Genomic DNA, 18,692 nt, shown 5'->3' with positions numbered 1-18,692 from the left:
CTGGTGGTTTGGAACTGTCAACCTTTTGGTTAGCAGCCGAGCTCTTAACCACTGCATCACCAAACCAAACCCAGTGCCATCGAGTCAATTTCGACTCATAGCGCCCCTATAGGACGGCGTAGAACTGCCCCATAGAGTTTCCAAGGAGCGCCTGGCGGATTTGTACTGCTGACCCTTTGGTTAGCAGCCGTGGCACTTAACCACTAGGCCACCAGGGCTCCATATATGCTTACTACAAAAAAAAAAAAAGAGATACGAAAATGGAGCAGACACTCAAAGTTGCAGTCTGAGGCTACGAGGCTCCAAAGGGCAGAGAGAGGCAGAAGAGTCACCGGATACCTTTCCAACTCACAAGATCAGCTTTATTTCTTGCTGGTGGGCTCCAAGAGGTTCTCCTTTATTTACCCAATAAATTCCTTTTTAATAAAAAAAAAAGGAAGTCAAAATACTGTTTTAAACCATTTGATGTGGATTTGCCAGAGAAGAAGGGATGGATGGGCCAGGCATTTATCCACACAAATTCATTTGGATTTTCAGGCAACTTACATTTCCGGCACACCTCCTGGGTCTGCAGCCCAGGCTTGGCCACAAAAATAAAGAAGAGACCACATGTGTTATAAGAGCACCCAGTCCAGTGGAGCAGACAGGTAAGTATGCAAACAGAACATGTAAGCTCAGTGATCTCCTGACAAGGGAGCTACCCACCTCCCCCTCCCCGCCACACCCCATCCCCAGATGCTGTCCCCTCCCAGTGCTCCTGGGGCACCTTGTAAATACCTGGGCTGAAGTTCTTATCACACTGGATTGTGTTTCTGTGAATAACCCTATGTCTACTCCTAGACATTGAACTCTCTGAGGGCCTCACCTTGAGCATAATACCTGAGATGCAGTAGTTGCTCAACAAAGACAGCTCAGAGAGAGGTACCCTAAGACTAATGAGGACACAGCTAGAGCAGGAGGGGGCTGGTCCTTCAACCAACCCACCCCAGCCAGACCCTCTTGTGCTTCCAGTCTGGGAGCAGAGATAGCTAGCTAATCACTAACTCTTGGCAGTGATAGGAAGGACAAGGGCAGCAGAACACAAAGGAAAATTATGGGTGGGGAGGCATTTGAGGAACGAATGCTTGAGCTGAACCCGAAGGTGCGGGCGGCCAGCCAGGGGAAGAGTGTTCCAGGCAGAAGGTTAGGCATGAGCTGGGGGTGTGGCCACTCAGGGAGCACACAGGGAGGGATGGGGAGTGCTGGCAGACACATCAGGGAGGGCACCACCTCAGAATTCGGGGATCTCACTGTGCGCATCACTCGTGCTAGGTAATTACAGCGTCACCAGAGCCATTCTCTAGGTATGGGCAGCAATAGGACAAGGGCACCCTGGAGATGGGGGTCAAAACAGGAGAAAGGATGGCAAAGACACACCTGGGTAATCACGTGAGGAAAGGCAGGGCGTGGACAGCCATGCAGGTGGCGCCAGGCCTCCAGAAGGCAAAGCAGGCACAGGGGCAGAGGTGGGGCTACCGCCCAAGCTCTGATAAGGTTGTCTACCCTCTGCTCCGCTCACCCTGCTTAGGGAAAGGCAGGCCTGGGCCCCAGCTACCCACAGGGGAGCTGATCGGGCAGCCTGACCCTCTCTGAGACAAGGGAGGCGATGCTGGGATTCTCCCTGCAGTTTTGGATGCACCCTGGACCCAATACTGCAGCTTGCATTGAACTAGAGAACTACAAACTCTGAATCCCAACACTCTTTCAAGCCCCAGTATCTCTAGGCCCAGTCTTGCTGAGGCAGTATTCAACCCAGCCTGGGCTGGTTAAAAACATGTATTTCTAATTTTAATTAAAAATATACTTTTTTAAAATTCTCTAGTAGCTACATTTAAAAAAGTAAAAATGAACAGATGACACTAAATTTAATAATAGATTGCCCTTAACCCAATGTCTGAAATGTTGCCATTTCAACATCAGCCATTACTGTGAATGTATTAATGAGATACTTCACATTCCCTTTATCAAACCAAGTCTTCGAAACCCAGTGTATTTTATACTTACAGCACATCTCAATTTGGATCAGCCACATTTCAAGTGTTCAGTAGCCACACATGGCTGGTGGCAACCGTAGCGTACAACAAAACTCTAGATCCTAAAATTTTAACCATTACACCAAAGGCATTACCATGAGAAAAATCTCAGAAAAATAATAATACCTACGATTTAATACACATATACTACGTGCTGGTCCCTGGGTGGTGCAACGGCTTTCGCCTGACTACAAACGTAAAGGTTGATGGTTCAAACCCACTCAACAGTGCCACCGAAGAAGGGCCTGGGGCTCTGCTTCTACAAAGATGACAGCCAAGAAAACCCTACGGGGCATAGCTGTGTTCTGTAATACGTGGGGCTGCCGTGAGTTAGGATACACTCGACAGCAACAGGTCTGGCTTTTTGGGTTTTACTACATGCTAGGCATAGTACGAATCAACTCGGCGGCAATGGGTTTGGTTTGGCTTTTTTGGTAGGCATAGTGCCGAGATCTTTATCAAACGGTCATACTTCCTTTTCACAAACTTGTGAACTGAGTATTCCTACACCTCAACTCTGCTTTCATAAGAAAGGGAGAGATTACGATTCATGATAAATTATGAGTAAACAAAACAAAACAAAATTGCCGTCGAGTCAATTCCGACTCCTAGAGACAGGACTGCGTAGAACTACCCCATAGAGTTTCCAAGGTGCGACTGGTGGATTCCAACTGCCAATCTTTTGGTTAGCAGCTGAGCTCTTGACCATTGCACCACCAGGGCTCCACCAAATTAGGAGCAGAGAGAGACAAATGGATTTTGAAGCCATTTTTGCTCACAAATGAGATTCCTAGATTTCTCTGCTTGGGTTCCATATACATAGTCTTAGTTTCTCTGGCTTTAAAATTCAGGTCCATAAAATTCAGTTCAGCCTCTGCCGTGCATTACCATTTTCTGATATTCCTGATTGCTGATAATCCACTCCCAGATTATCCGTATGAGCTTCCTAGAGCACCCCTCCAAAGAAGCGGGGAATAAAGAGACCATGAGACCAGAGAGCAGAGATGGAGGGGGTCTGGTCCAAGGGCAGAGCCCAACACCACTGACCTCACATGCCAACCTTCAGGCACGTTTGCCCAACGAATTTCAGCTCTTCCAACCCTGGTGGCATAGTGCTTAAGTACTGTGGCTGCTAACCAAGAGGTCAGCAGTTCGAATCCGCCAGGCGTTCCTTGGAAACTCTATGGGGCAGTTCTACTCTGTCCTATAGGGGCGCTATGAGTCAGAATCGACTCGATGGCAGTGGGTTTGGGTTTTTTTTGGTGTAGCCTCTGAAGCCACACTCTCCACACACAGTCAGTCCTAACTACACATCCGAGGCCCAGGCTCACTTCACCGCCTCCAGGAAACTTTCCTGGCCACCCCAGCTGCACTAATCTCAGCACCTCTCGTCCCCACAGCTGGGATGCTCTGTGCTTATCACAGCCCAGCTCAGCCTATGCATCAGTGCTTCCCGTACTCAAATAGGCGATCCTGTCTTTGAGCAGCAGGCTGGCTGGGTCATCCGGGAACCTCTTCTTAGTAGGCTGCATAAACAATCTAATTTAACTTAAATGATGACGAAAAAGATAACATCTAAAAGACTCCTAACACATAGAATTCTCTAAATTAAAACAAAATCACTGACTCAATGGCAACGGGTTTGGTTTTGGTAGTTTATTAAATAATTAATACCGTCATGTACATAAATATAATGTTTCCAATTCTTATAGCATGTTTTCGATTCCACAATGTGAGGAAGTTCTATAAAACTGCTTCGCGTAGAAAAGACAACAGACATTCCACCAAGAATCTAGGAGAAGCTGTCCGGGGCCCCACGTACATATGTACACCCAAGGACAGGATACCAACCCGGCTGATGTATCACTATGAAACTACCCTCTCCTGGAAAAAAGAGAAGCAACTCCACTCTCCAGAAATCAGGATAACAGCACCCAGCTGCTGCCCTTCCTTCCGTTATGCCACCTCTGGCCCTGCACCATGCGTTCCCTGAGGGGCTGCACTCCTTCCTCCAGAAGGTAGGGGCCATCCTTCAGGTGGGTCCACCCTGCACTGCTCCTCAGAATATGTTCCTGGTACCCATCATTCCTGTGCCCAGGTGTGAGCAACATGGATGAGGTGGACCACACAGTTCATGGAGCCTGCCCTGGTCCTGGCCTCCACCGGATCTCAGGAGAGGGCAGCCAAGGCTTCAGGAAGACACTTGCCACCACTTAGCTGCCAGAAATGGTCCAGGAGCCAGCGCCTCATACAGACTGCCCACACCGGGCCCACCAGCCTGGGAGCCCAGAGCAGAGGAGCACTGCCTTTATGAGGCAACCTGAGGAGCTCAAGGAAAGGGGAGGACAGCCAGCAGGTACCACAGCCATGTGAGGAGGGTGCATGTGCACGCGCCCACCAGGGAGGCTGTGCAGAGAGAGAGCTCACGGGGACACTCACACCAGTGACTGTGCACGTCCACCAGGGAGGCTGTGCAGAGAGAGAGCTCACAGGGACACTCACACCAGTGACTGCGCACACCCACCAGGGAGGCTGAGCCTGACACAGAGCTCACAGGGACACTCACACCATATGACTGTCCACGCCCGCTGGGGTGAGCTGGAGAGAGAACTCTCTGGGGACACTCACACCAGCCTCGCCACTGGAGGAAGAGCTGAAGGAGCACCCTGTGGGCAGGCTCAGCATTTCTGGGGTGGAACGCCAGCACTGGCCCCAGCACTGAGGGATGGCCTGGGGGGCAGGGAGCTGGCCTCTAGGGGTTGGCATGGCCCTGCCCCTTCCACCTCTCTGCACAGCTGACCCAACCCATTCATGGGTTCTGTTTATGAGACCCATTTTATGGCTGAGAAAACTGACACAAAAGCTAAACATCCAAGTCACCTAGGATACCAGTGGCAGACCCAGGACTTGAGCCCAAGTTTTCACCTCCTTTCCCGCTGACATTTTCTTAGAACCAGCTGTTCTATGGCAGCCCCAGAGCCACAGGGCAGCAACCTGTGAGGAAGAACGTACTTCTGTGCTCTGGTTCACCTGAGCCTACACTCTGTGCTAAGGCTCAGAGCAGGGGACCCGGGCACAAGGACCCAGCGGCAGAGGCCACAGTGGCACAAAGGTGTTCCTGCTAGGGAAAATGAGATGTGGGAAAGAAGGAAAGTGAGAAAGAGAAAGGTGAGCCAATTATGGAAAGGAAAGCGAAGGTCACCGAACGGGATAATGTTAATGAACGGTTTTATTTAAGAAAAAAAAAATAGATGTATCAAAAAAGTTATCTCTGTTTTGGTTGTTACTTGCCCTTGAGTCAACTGTGACTCATGGTGCCCCACGTGTGCAGTGTAGAATGGCTCCATAGGGTTTTCAAGGTTGTGGCATTCTGGGAGGAGATCACCAGGTCCTGTCTTCCAAGGCTGAGTTGGAACTGCCAACCTATCTCTACTGACCTAGAATTTAGGTCACCTAGGGGAAAAAGGTGCTGCGCCTGGGTTCTTAAAAGTGAGGAATGTTAGCACACATGGCATGAAGATCACGCTACAAAAGTATAGCTTGCTCTCAGCCATCTGCATGTCCATGTTGAGCAGTTACCACACATGCAGGACTCCAGGCCAAAGGATGCCTCAGTTATCCCAGTAAGGGGGCACCTGCCCCCAGGATCCCTCTGCTTCACAGCAAATTAAAACTCCAACCAAGATGAGATGGGCAAATGCTGATACCCGTTAAAGCAGAACAACGTCCTCAACTTATGTGTATGCTTGAAAATTTCCATAACACATTGTTAAGAAAAAAAAAAAAAGCATTATTGGTAGTTAGCACTCCTTGCCATCTTTCTAAAAACAGCCAGATGATATACAACGAGACAAGCATAATGCACCTCTGGCCAGTCTTGAACACTATTGCTGCCTTTCTCGTTCAACAAGAAAAGCAGCACACCCTCTCTCTCTGACTCACTCACTTTCACCCTCTCTCTCAAGACCAGACCATGGATGCTGTGAAGCAGCTGAACTGTACAAAGTGTCCCGAGCACAGAGCTGCTCTCAGCCTTACTCTCACTCCCTGGAACTCATGCTCGCGTAACACGTGCACACAGGCAGGCCCTCACACCCACGTACACATGATCATACACGTGCCCACACCACCATGATCGGCCCCTATGGGCCCTCCCTAACAGTTCACATGCTACATATCAAAAGTGCCACAAAACAGAGCCCATTTTGAACTGGAAGATAAATCCAGGGACCTGCAGGACAGGGGAGCATAACGGAGCCCCGACACAGGTGCTCCCCACAAAGTGAGGGAGGCTCCAGGAGACAGTGAACACCCTCCGGGAGCTGAGGAAACACAGGCTCCCTGCTGTTGAACAGACACCGGCCATGTGTGAATCCTGTGTGCTTGGCGCATGGCCTTCTCAAAGCTACTTCGACTTCACTGGGTTTATTCACTTTGAAAATAATAAATACTTTCTTCAGGTGGTAAAAACAGAACCACTGAAGTATTAAAAAAGATGTTTGGGATAGTTCTTCATTAACTCAGGCCTCGTTCACATCAAGAAGAGAAAGAAAAACTACTCTTCAAATGAGACAACACAGTGAGTGCAACCGAAGTCTGTGTTATAAATCTTGGGAAACAAGGCCATTTTATTTAAAGGGCCCCCAGCTCTGGCTCATCTACACGAGGTCTACATTCGTGATCCGCATGTGTGCAGCTGCTAACCCAACAAGAAGTATGACATCCACCAAGCTGGGCCACCCACGACACCTTAGCTGGGTGCATTCAGGAGAAAGCCTCCTAACATCAAAAACAAAACTGGTTGCTAGAAAGCTGCCTGAACGGTTTCCCTGCACCATCTCACCTAAGCCCCCCATCAGCCCTTTGGAGCAGAAATCATCATGCCCATTTTGTAGACTCAGATGGGTTAGAGACTTGGCCACTCAAATACGTGGTTGCAGAGCCTGACCTGCAGCCCAGGTCTGTCTGAGCCACCAGCCTGTGCTCCCAAGTCAGAGCTGCACCGTCTCCCACGTAACACGCATGGGACCAGTTATACGTGCCTCCTGGATGGCGGGCTTGCCGACCATGCCAAAGCACAGGGTGATGAACCAAGAATAGACCACACGGTGTCCTCTGTGGGTGTTGCCCACGCCATGCCACCTCCACTGGGGAAATGAGAGATGACAGCATGAGGCTAACACTGTTGGATGCTGTGAACTCTCACTGTACCCTCCAGGTACTGCCAACAGGGCCACCACCCTCTCTGAGCCAGTGAGGCCCAGGGCTTTCAGCCAGCTCACCCACCCCAGGGTGTGAGAAGGATCTGGAGGGCAGCCAGTCGGCCCCAATTTCTCAGCCCTCTCAACTATGCGGACCACACGACACCTGATTCAATGATGATTCTCATTTTCCTTATTTCCACCCTTGAGAAATCACAACTAAGTGTGCAACCTAGCTGAAATGCACAAGAAAATGGGGTTCCAAATATGGAGAGACTTCGTAGGACTCCAATCCCCACTGTGTTCTTGGGGGCCAGAGGGGGCCTATTGACAGTGGAGGACAAGACACCTAGAGGCTCACCCCCAGGCATTTGGAGCAAGCCTAGATAAAGAAGGGTGTCTCCCAGAGAATAGGCAACGCACCTTCTCACCACTTTACATCTGCAGACTGCAGAGAGCTGTGCAAACAGAAGCCACCATCTTAGGGTTAGAGCACCTTTCCTGAGTTTGACACCCAGTGTGTGAAGATGACATAGGAGATGAGCAAAAGCTCTCGTGGGCTGAGCCAGGATGTCATTCATACACGGGCTCACGCAAGTTTTCGTCAAACAATGTCACATCCATCTGATCTCTGCACTGGAGGCTGGCTTCAATGACGCCAATGGCACACTGGCCCTCTGGCTGCTGGCTGGCTCCAGCCCCTGGGAGCCAGGGGTGATCACACACACAGAGGGGAGGAAGGCTACTCCCTGCAAGGTCACTTCTGGCTGGCTGCATCCCTCAGGTTCTGCTCCGGATCACCAACAATGCCCACTCTCTCCCTCCAGGTGTGGCACTAGCTCCCTCTCTCCTCTCTGGAGGTCTGAGGTGGAAACAGCTCAGCTGCGACAACCCTCAGTAGATGCACTCTCCCTGGTGGTTCTCCCACACCCATAACTCTAAATAAATCCTCATTTAGCCCACTGGACCATGTCATCTTTTTGCTACGGGATCTGCCTGATGCAGGATAGACCCTGGGTGCCCCATGGTGCACATGTATTCCACGCTCTGTCACAGCAGTGCAGCAGCCCTATGAGGTTCCCATTAGCACCCCACAGCTGACGCCTCCTGGTCACAAGGAAAGGCCAGGTACTCGTGCCTTGCGTGTCCACAGGAGATGCAGGACCCTCTGAGCCCCTCTTCTGAATCTCCAAAAGCATGCTTGTTGGTGGGTGGGATAGAGTGGAGGGGAGCCTCAGAGAGATCACTCAGTACAACTCTATCCAGGGGAGCTGATCTCTGCCTGATATTTACTCAGACGAGTGACGCTTCAGTTCCCGATGACCAGCCTCACCCTCTCAGGGCGAAGAGGTGCCTCCAAAGCCCCCATCACAAGAAGACTGCATCCAGGAAAGGAAGCGAAGGGGAGTTACAAGCTCTGAGAAGCCCACCCTGCAACAGCGACAGCTGGGGGTGGCAGGGAGGCAGTTAGAGGGGTGGACTTCTGGGTTGTCCAGGAGACAAGACTAGGCCTCAGCGCTGGGAGCCACAAGGAGACAGTAAGGGGAGGAAGAGGAGGTGCTAATGCAGTAGTCCCACAGAGAGCCGGCTCATCGAGACTGGCCACCTCAGAGGACCTCTTCAGAGAAGAAGAGTGTACACGTCTTCCTGCTGTGACCCAGACCCTTTAACTCTGAAGGAATCTCAAGAGACCCTGAGAGACTCCTGGTCACACTGTACACACAGTAAAGTCTGAATAGCGTGCATTTTCCTTTCACGGCCATGTTACTCCAAAATAGCCATCAAAGACTATCTGCCAGGCAGTCCACAGAGGAGGAGGCAGCCTCACAATAACAGAAGTCCAGCAGTCAAGGCCCTGGGCATTTCCCAAAGAGGAAATTTTTGTTATTAGTTGTTAGATGCTGTGGAGTTAGTTCTGAAGCATAACGAGCCTATTCTATATACAACAGAACGAAATACTGCCTGATCCAGCACCATCCTCAAAATCTTTGCTGTGTTTGAGCCCATTATAGCAGCTACTGTTAGTCCATCTCCTTGATGGTCTTCCTCTCTTTTGCTGATCCTTTAACTAGTATAATGTTCTTCTCCAGAGACTGGTCCCTCCTGATAATATGTCCAAAGTACGTGAGGCAGAGTCTCGCCATCCTCACTTCTAAGGAGCACGATGGCCGTACTTCTTCCAAGACAGATTTGTTCATTCTTCTGGAACTTCATGGTATATTATATATTCTTTACCAACACCATAATTCAAAGGGTCAACTCTTCTCTGGTCTTCCTTGTTCATCATCCAACTTTCACATGCCTATGAGGGGATTGAAAATACCATGGCTAAAGTCAGGCACACCTTAGTCCTCCAAGTGACATCTTTGCTTTTTAATGCTTTAAAGAGGTCATTTGCAGCAGATTTGGTCAATGGAATACATCACTTGATTTCCTCACTGCTGCTTCCATGGGCATTGATTATGGATCCAAGTAAAATGAAATCCTTGACAACTTCAATCTTTTCTGCATTTATCATAATGCTGTTTATTAGTCTAGTTGTGAGGATTTTTGTTTCCTTTATGTTGAGGTATAATCCATACTGAGGAGCCCTGGTGACACAGTCATTAAAAATTTAACTGCTAACCAAAAGGACAGCAGTTCAAATCTACCAGCCACTCTTTGGAAACCTTATGGGGCAGTTCTACTCTGTCCTATAGGGTCACTGTGAGTCAGAACCAACTCGACGGTACCTAACAATAACAACAATCCATACTGGAGGCTGTAGAGCCTTTGATCTTCACCAGTAAGTGCTTCAAATCCTCTTCACTTTCCACAAGCAAGGTTGTGCCATCGCAGGTTGTTAATGAGTCTTCCCTTAATTCTGATGCCCCATTCTTCTTCATACACTCCAGCCTCTCAGATTATATGCTGAGCATACAGATTGAATAAGTATGGTGAAAGGATACAACCGTGACGCACACCTTTCCTGATTATAAACCACGAAATAGCCCCTGGTTCTGTCCAAACGACTGCCTCCTGGTCTATAAATACGTTCCTCCTGAGCACAATTACGTGTTCTGGAATTCCCATTATTTTCAGTGTTATCCATAATTTGTTATGATCCACCCAGTCAAATGCCTTTGCGGAGTCGATAAAACACAGGTAAGCATCTTTCTGGAAATTTAAAACCCCATAAATATAAGATGTCCAAGAGCAACCCCAAGCATTTGCCAAGGACCCAGCCCCCAACTCCGCCTCCTGTCTCTGACTGCATACCTGCTGAACCATCAGTAAGCCTCTCCTCCAGCCCCAGTTCCAGGGGTTCGAGGGAAACAAGAGAAATCATAGCCACATATCCACTGTACAAATTATACATGTACAATCACAAAACTATTAGTAAGTTCCCCTAATTACCTGACGTTTAAATATCAAACCAGAAAGCTAGTGGCTTGGTGTAGTGATATGAGTAACACCTTAACAGGCTGAAATAAGGCACATCAAAATGAACCTTGACCTCAGAAGGATATAAAAATGTCATTTGTAAACTTCAGTAAGAGTTCAGAAAGTCAACCTGAATAAGCGGAGTTACTGACACTGCAGAACAGACCAAAGAATTGTCGCCCACTGTTCCATATGAATAGCTTTGCTCTTGCTGAAAAATTTTTCACATGAGCACATATTTTCATAAATAAGGTTGCTCCCTGCCAAGTAAGAATAGGGGTAAACAGAGGCTAAGGAGGGGAATTCCATGATTTAATTTTTGGAAACTCCCGAAAGAATGTTTTCTTTTCTTTTCTGTTTGTTTGGTAGTTTGTTCTGCTTTGCTTTAACCAGACGAATTACAAACATGGACTTACCTCGGCATGAGAGACCTTGACCGTCAATAATTTGTTTGCAAACTCCACAAACTTTGGACTTCTTAAAGGCCTTTTTCTTAAAACTGTGTGGACTTGCAGCTAGTTTCTCGGGCTGAAAAAGTAAAGGAAGAGACTGTTAACTTTTCATAGTTTTGGTTTTTTTTTTTTTTTCTTTTCCCCTTCAGGCGGTAATAAATCTAGTGGAAGTTTGTAAACAGCTAAATCACGAACTTTACCAAGCAAACAGAATGAGAAATCATCCTGGTGACAATAAAATTCCAGAGGCGAGCTTTCGAGTCCCCGCCAGGCATTCTCCCTTGTAAAGTCTTGATGGAAGGTTACCCACCCAGGGCCTCTAAACCCCCTTTGTAAACGCACCAAAAACCCAAACCCTAGCTGTTGAGTCGATTTCAACTCATGGTCGGACCCCATAGGGTTTCCAAGGCTGTAAATTTTTGTAGAAGCAAACTGCCACGTCTTTCTTCCACAGATCCACTGGTGGGCTCGAACCGCCGACCTTCCAGTTAGCAATTGCTTTACCCACTGCACCACCAGGGCTCCTTGTAAATGCACCAGGAGCATTTAAAAGATATGGCTTAATGTGATACTGCATTAGGCTTCCACACGAGGCTTCCAACCACCTACTTCTATGACCAAGTAATGCACGTGCACTTCCAGAATGCTTAATGTTTTTGCCTCTGGAAAAAACGATGAGAAAACAGCAAAATTATGGTTAAAAGATGCTAATGATTTTCAAGGTGTCCCAGAATCACACAGATCTGCAACTCTGACCAAGATCAGCCTGACATAAGGCATCTTAAACACCTTAGGGGATGGATTCAGTCACAGGCATTAGTTCTAGGAAGAAACTACCCGATCATTCTCCAAATTCATGTTTGCATAGTGAAGGCTCACGGCTTTACCTGATAATCTTATAAAAATTCAATTTGCTTTAGAAACCAAATGCCAATCGTTATACCTATGTATTGATATGTGACAGTGTATTCTGTCACTAATTATAACATATATGTATTCAATGAGGCCATTAACTCCCCACCAAATGTGACATTCACATGTACGTTACTTGAAAACAAAGACTGTTCCTGTAAAGAGTTGGTTTCCAAAAAGGGAGAAAATATTCTTTTCTCTGTGAAATGGTTTCTGTAACCACTGTGTGGATTTGGAAATATTCCTGCAGTGGATATAAGCAATGGGCCATGGTTTGTTGGGGTCCTGGGGTTTTGCAAATGGTTAACGCGCTTGGCTACCAACTGAAAGGCTGGCGGTTTGAGTCTACCCAGAGGCACCTCGGGAGAAGGTCTGGTGACCTACTTTCCAAAAATCAGCCATTGAAAACCCTACAGGGCACAGCTCTACTCTGACACAATGGGGTCGCCAGGAGTCAGAATCTACTTGGCAGTAATTAGAAAAAAATTCACCACCAGAATAGTGAAAGTGAACTGACAAAAGGTTTTCAAGGACACGGAACAAATGGTACAAGTACTTTCTACCTTCATAACTGTTCCAGGCAGACTTGAAAAGAATGTGTATTCTGCTGCTATTGGGTCAAATGTTCTACAAATGTCAGGTCAAGTTGTGGACCTGTAGTTGTTCAAATCTTCTATATCAAAAGATAAAACCAAACCGGTTGCCGTAGAGTCAATTCCGACTCATAGTGACCCCACAGGACAGAGCAGGACTGCTCTGTAAGGTTCCCAAGGAGCAGCTGGTAGATTTGAGCTGCTGACCACTGAGCCACCAGGGCTCCAAATCTTCTATAGCCTTGCTTATTTTCTGACAACTTGCTCTATCAATTGTTGAGAATGGGGTCATGAAATATCTGACTATATTTACCCATTTGTCTGTTTTTCTTTGTGGTTCTACCGGTTTTTGCTTCCTGCCTTTTGAAGTGTGTTATTAGGTCTAGGAACTCCAGCAAGTCACTACCAATGGACTGGAATTGGCATGGGACTGAATCCTGCATGCCACTCCAAAATGAAAGCACGCTTCAGCCACCCTCAACCTTCCCCTGCTGTCCATGCCCTCTGGAATGCCGATGACTTGTAGTTTTCCATCACGGTGACTCCCAGCCCCACCATCCTCCAAGAAGTCCATTCTTTCCACTTCAGGTTTTAATATCGTGTCCTCCCTCAGCACTCAAACGGCAGTCTTGCCGCCTAATCAGGTATCTCCTTGTGTACTTGTTGCTCTTGTCAAGGCTATCAAATAACAATAACGGCACGCGTACTGAACAAATCAGTCTTGGAGGACGTACAGCAGAGTGCTCCTTAAAAGTGAGGATGGTGAGACTTCGCCTCACTTACTTTGGACACATCATCAGGAAAGACTAATCACTGGAAAAGGACATCACGGTTGGTAAAGTGAAGGGTCAGCAAAAATGAGGGAAATCCCCCGTGAAATGGACTGACACAATAGCTGCAACAATGGACAGACATACGAAGATCCGGAAGATGGCACAGGACCAGGCAACATTCCGTTTTGGTGTACGTTAGGTTGTCGTGAGTTGGAGCCTACTCCACGGCAAATCACGACACTGAAATCAGCAAAGGTCTTAGCACCAACCGGGTCAGCCTCCTGCAATACAAGCTCTGTGACCTGGGGCAAGTCACAACCTCTCCGGGCCCCAGCTGACCATCTCAAAAGGAAAGAGTGCCCTGCTATCCGTGCCCTCTGGATTGCTGATGACTTGTATCAGAGCTATTGTAAATGACCCAGAAACCCTGGTGGCATAGTGGTTAAGTGCTCAGGCTGCTAGCCAAAAGGTTGGCAGTTTGAATCTACCAGGCACTCCTTGGAAACTCTATGGGGCTGTTCTACTCTGTCCTATAGGGTCCCCAGGAGTCAGAATGGACACGATGGCAACAGGTTTGGTTTTTGGTTTTACCGTAAACGACTCAGTGCTCCACTATGGATCCTTGCTAAGAACGCTGGCCGTCAATGGGGGTCACTTGGGAAGGGTTTTAAAAACAGCACTGCTGAGGCTCCATCCCTGACATCAGATTGTCTGGAGGTGGGGCCAGAGAGCTGGTATTTTTTTCAAAGCTCCCCCAGGTGATTCTAGTCTCAGCCAGGGTTGAGAACCACGACTGTACACAAAAATACAATTTAACATACGGACGTATATACATTTAAGGCACTGTAACTATGCGTTTGTTCATATGCTTGTGTCTGGTTTCTAAAAGAGGCTGTGTACTTTCTGAGAGCAGGGGTCACATATTCAAAGCACTGAAAATGAGGAACAATGCTGCTGATGATTAGGGAATTCATGACACTGGTATGGCCTTCTTTGCCATTCTCATGATCATCAATGCTTTGAAAACAGAGATGGTTAATATGCAAAGAGCATTAAGGGCCACTTGATAAGGGTATGGGACTCAAACCCAGATTCAACTCCTGGGACGGGAAGAAGCACTCAGATCTCAATCTGTCAGCTGACACACTCTCTCCCCCTCCTAGGATAAACGCCTTATCTCTCCTGGGCCCAGTGTGACTTCCTAAAGGCAGGGGGGCTGGGCTCTTTACCCCTTGTACCCCAAGGCCCTCCCACAGCGCCTGGCAGGCAGAGGACGGGGAGCCCTCAATTAGTATTTGTTCAACAAGTGAACTGGCAATAGACTTCGGGCCAAGAAGGGGTGCTGACCTTTTAGTCCTTACAAATACCTTTTTTTCCAATCAGGGAGAAAGAGACACTGTTTTCCTACAGTTTCTTTGCCCGCTGGGCCACAGCTAGAAGACACACAGAAGGAAACACCAGAGGCACTGTTTTGCAGCCTAAGCCATTTCGATTGCTGGATCTCTGAGGAATCCATTTAAGATAGTGTAATAACATCTGCTCAGGCTTCATCTGTACATAACATCTCTATTGTGAAATGAGACCAGACGGGATTAGAAAGCCTTTGTTTTCACCTGATACTGAGCTTTCATTTCTCTGGGAAGAGGTGGGACCGAGGAACCCACAGGGGGAGGTGGCAGCAATACTGAAGCTTTTAGCCAGCTCAGTTCAGGAATCTAAATTGCATTTAATTGTTAGGAGCAAAACGCTGGAAAGGTAGAGAGCAGGACTGCTGGTTCCACAAGGACTGCCTGAGGGGTACACAGTAATTAGTGTTGATTTTGATTGTGAGGTCTCTTTTCAGAAAGAAAAAACCTCTGCAAAATTCAGCAAGGGCGGGCTCTGCAGAAACGCAAAACCGTGCAGTCCTCTGCTAGGTTCTCCTTGCTAAATGCAGCGGCGGCAGAACAGTTACAAAGCTCGAGGCAGCAGCATCAGAACAAGCCAAATTAGGGCCTCCCTTAACGACATGTTGAACCCTACCTGCCGGAAGACGATTTAGGCTCACATTTCCGTACCTGAGGAATCTCCAGTAGCATTCTATGGAGGCAGACACTGAACAAAACCACATTCCCGAATCAGCTTTACTCTGAAATTAAACAGCCGCGAAAACTTCCCGCCTCAGCAGAGTTGAGGCCAGTCGTGGGAGACGTCCCCCAGCCCATCTTGCAGCTCCAGTTCTGACAGCCACCACAGGACGCCCTCCACGCACAAGCCACTCATTGTTCCCAGGCTTCCAAGTAAGAGCTTTCGGCTATTAAACTGAACGTCGGAATGCAATGCAATTCCAGCCATATGAAATAGCTGACATCCTGGTAGCTCCCCATTCCTCAGAACATTTCAAAAATTCAGGGAAAACAAATGATGGAAATGCCTGATCATTACACTCAGAGCAATTCCCCTCATCCGCTCAGGTTAATCTAAACCCTCTGAAGGACATTCCTGTGAATTTAAAAGTACTGTGCATTATGCATGCTGATCCTAAGGACACTAATACCTATCCCCACCGCTCAGCCCATCCACAGATATCAGCGCAGATCTGCAACGCCCTTCTCCTTGCACGAAGCAATGGCACAGCACCTAGGCTGTGCAATAGTCTCCTATTTCCATGCCAGAGAAAATGTTTCAAGGAAGCTTTAAAAAGATGCAACTGGATTAGAAATAGTTAAGCCTAAAGTATCTAACACCTTGATGGGGTTCTCCTAGGTGCTTACAACAGCTCCCACCAGGCAAAGCCCTACTTTCCCTCTCCCCGTCCCATGCACACGTGCACGCACACACAAACACACGCACACATATGTATATACACATGCACACACATACGCACTCTCCATTCGCACAGGAGCCCACGCGAATGTAGGTACACATGCTTGCCTGAAGGAGCCCCAAGCACCCCCGCGCCTAAGCCCTGGCCCGGCACCCCAGGGCCACCCATGCCCACTTCGCCAACCAACCAGCCACTCACTTGGCGCCGCCGCAGCCGCTGCCGGGACTCGGGGGTGAACATTGCTCGTGGCCCTTGGGTCAGGACACACAGCCGCATCTTCCTGGAGGCTGCCTGCTGGTGAGCCTGGCTCTGGCCTGGCCCAGCGCAACCTCGAGTGCGGAGCCCTCCCAAGAAGGTGGTTCAGAGAATCAGTGTGAAGGAAACACACTATGCTGACCCTACGTATCGGGATGTCCCAAAGAAAAACTTTGATTGTGTGCAGCCTGAAAAGGCTCTTTAGGGCTTTGGCCTGGTCAGAGCCAAGAGGCTGGCCCTCCACATTCACTTCTACCCTGCCTGGCAGAGGAAGTCAGAAACTGGAAACAAAAGCCAGGCGAGGGAGCGCATGGTCCCGCAGCTCCCCTCCATCTGACATGAATTAGCCTTCTCCTCCCCCTCCCCAGACTATAGAGCGGAGAAAGAGGCAAAAGGCTTCTTAGCCAAACACAGGAAAAAGTGGATGGAGAAACGCCTCTCGGGACAGCCAGGGAAGCCAAACCTTGCACTGCCATCTGACTGGAATTACCAAACCATTTGGCTCTGGATTCAGCTTTACTAGGATTTCAGACCACTCCAAGAATGCTGACCAAAGGGCTCTGAAAAGTTTCAACACCCTAGGCTCTTCAGGTTTCAGAATTTTAAAATGACTTAATAAAGTCCAGTCAGCCGGCATCTGCAATGGTCAATATCTACCTATAATCTACACCACCTAGCAATTATTCTATTTGGAATGGAAAGAGGAAATAAAATAATGCAGAAAGGCTTTTTCCTAATTAGCCTCTGCAACTGAAAAAAAAAAGAGGAGCCTGGCCCTGCTGAGGAAGGCCAGGGACCAGGTGAGAATTTCAAGCAAAGCATAAAAGCAAATGTGTTGCAAGGGGTAGGGTGTCCCTGCATGGTGCAAATGGTGATGCCATGCACTGGGAGATTCAACCCCACCCAGAGGTGCCTTGGAAGAAAGGCCTGGCAATCAACTTCCAAAAAATCAGCATTGAAAACCCTATGAAATGCAGTTCTGCTCTGATACACACAGGGTCACCATGAGTTGGAATCGACTCCATGGCAACCGTTTTTTTCCTTCTCTCACACCAGGGGTAGCTGCAGCTGCCCTATCCCCCACAACTCCGGCTCAGAGCCATTCTCCTTCCACAAATTACATCCAGCTTGTGGTTTTCTTCTCTGGGGTCTGTGTATTAAAAGATTAAAAACCTAGCACAAGGACATTGTAATGGCCACCAAACACACGGAAAGATGAACGTAATTAGCTATCCAAAAGATGCAAATCAAAACCACAATGAGATGCTATTTCACTCCCACTAGGACGGCTAAGAAAGAAAATAACAAATGTTGGTGAGGATGTGGGCAAATTCGAACTCTCACCCATTGATGGTGACGGTATGAATGCAAAATGGTACGGCCATTGCGGAAAACAGAGTGGCAGGTCCTCAAAAGACTAAAAATAGAACTATCACATGACCCACCGATTCCACTCCTAGGTATACACCCAGAAGACTTGAAAAGACTCGAACAGATGCTGGCATGCCAATGTTCACTGCAGCACCATCCAAAATAACCAAAAGGTGGAAACAACCTAAATGCCCACCAACAAATGAATGGGGATAAAGAAAATGTGGTACATACACACAATGGAAATACTACTCAGCCAGTGAGAGAAATGAAGTCTTGATACATGCTACAATATGGATGGATCTTACAGACTTTATGCTGAGTGAAATAAGTCCATCACAAAAGCGGACATAGTGTATAACACCGCTTATATAAAAAGACAAGAACAGGCAAATGTAGAGAGACCAAAGTTTCTTAGTGGTCACCAGGGGCGAGAGAGAGAGAGACAGGTGGAGGTTATTACTTATGCAGTACTGAGGTTTGAATTACAGTGATGGAAAAATTGCACTGATTAAGGGTAGGGCTGCAAAACCGATTAAGGTAATTGCTGTCAATAAGGTGTACACCTGTGAAAAGCTGAATTGGCAAAAGTGATGTGACAGATATATTTACAACAATGGCAAAAAAAAAAAAAAAGGTACCTACTGAGGCCACACAACCAAACATCCCATGAGATTTGGTTCCTTGGTTTGGAGGTTTAGGGTCACAGTTTCATGGACATCCCAGTTAATTAGCCTAATAACATGTTTAGTGCTTCTGTTCCACCTTCTAGTTCATTGCGTAGTGCCTGGGGTCTTAAAACCTCGCAAGCAGCCACTTAAGTCACAACAATTG

The 18,692-nt window shown here is 47.9% G+C and overlaps 1 protein-coding gene across 2 annotated transcripts in view; it reads right to left on the bottom strand.

The window, feature by feature from the left end:
* The window catches only part of TNS3 (tensin 3), a 337,654-nt gene extending 326,430 nt beyond the window's left edge, over positions 1 to 11,224 (bottom strand). For both annotated transcript variants that reach the window (XM_064290241.1, XM_064290242.1), the window contains exon 1: positions 11,113 to 11,224. The gene's annotated coding sequence lies outside the window, so the exon portion shown is untranslated. The remainder of the gene's footprint in view (positions 1 to 11,112) is intronic.
* Positions 11,225 to 18,692: the final 7,468 nt, after the last annotated feature.

This window comes from Loxodonta africana, chromosome 8, assembly GCF_030014295.1.
Source record: "Loxodonta africana isolate mLoxAfr1 chromosome 8, mLoxAfr1.hap2, whole genome shotgun sequence".
In the NCBI taxonomy this organism is placed as follows: Eukaryota; Metazoa; Chordata; class Mammalia; order Proboscidea; family Elephantidae; genus Loxodonta; species Loxodonta africana.
Note: the sequence above shows the minus strand (reverse complement) of the source record. Positions and strands in the feature narration are given on the sequence as shown.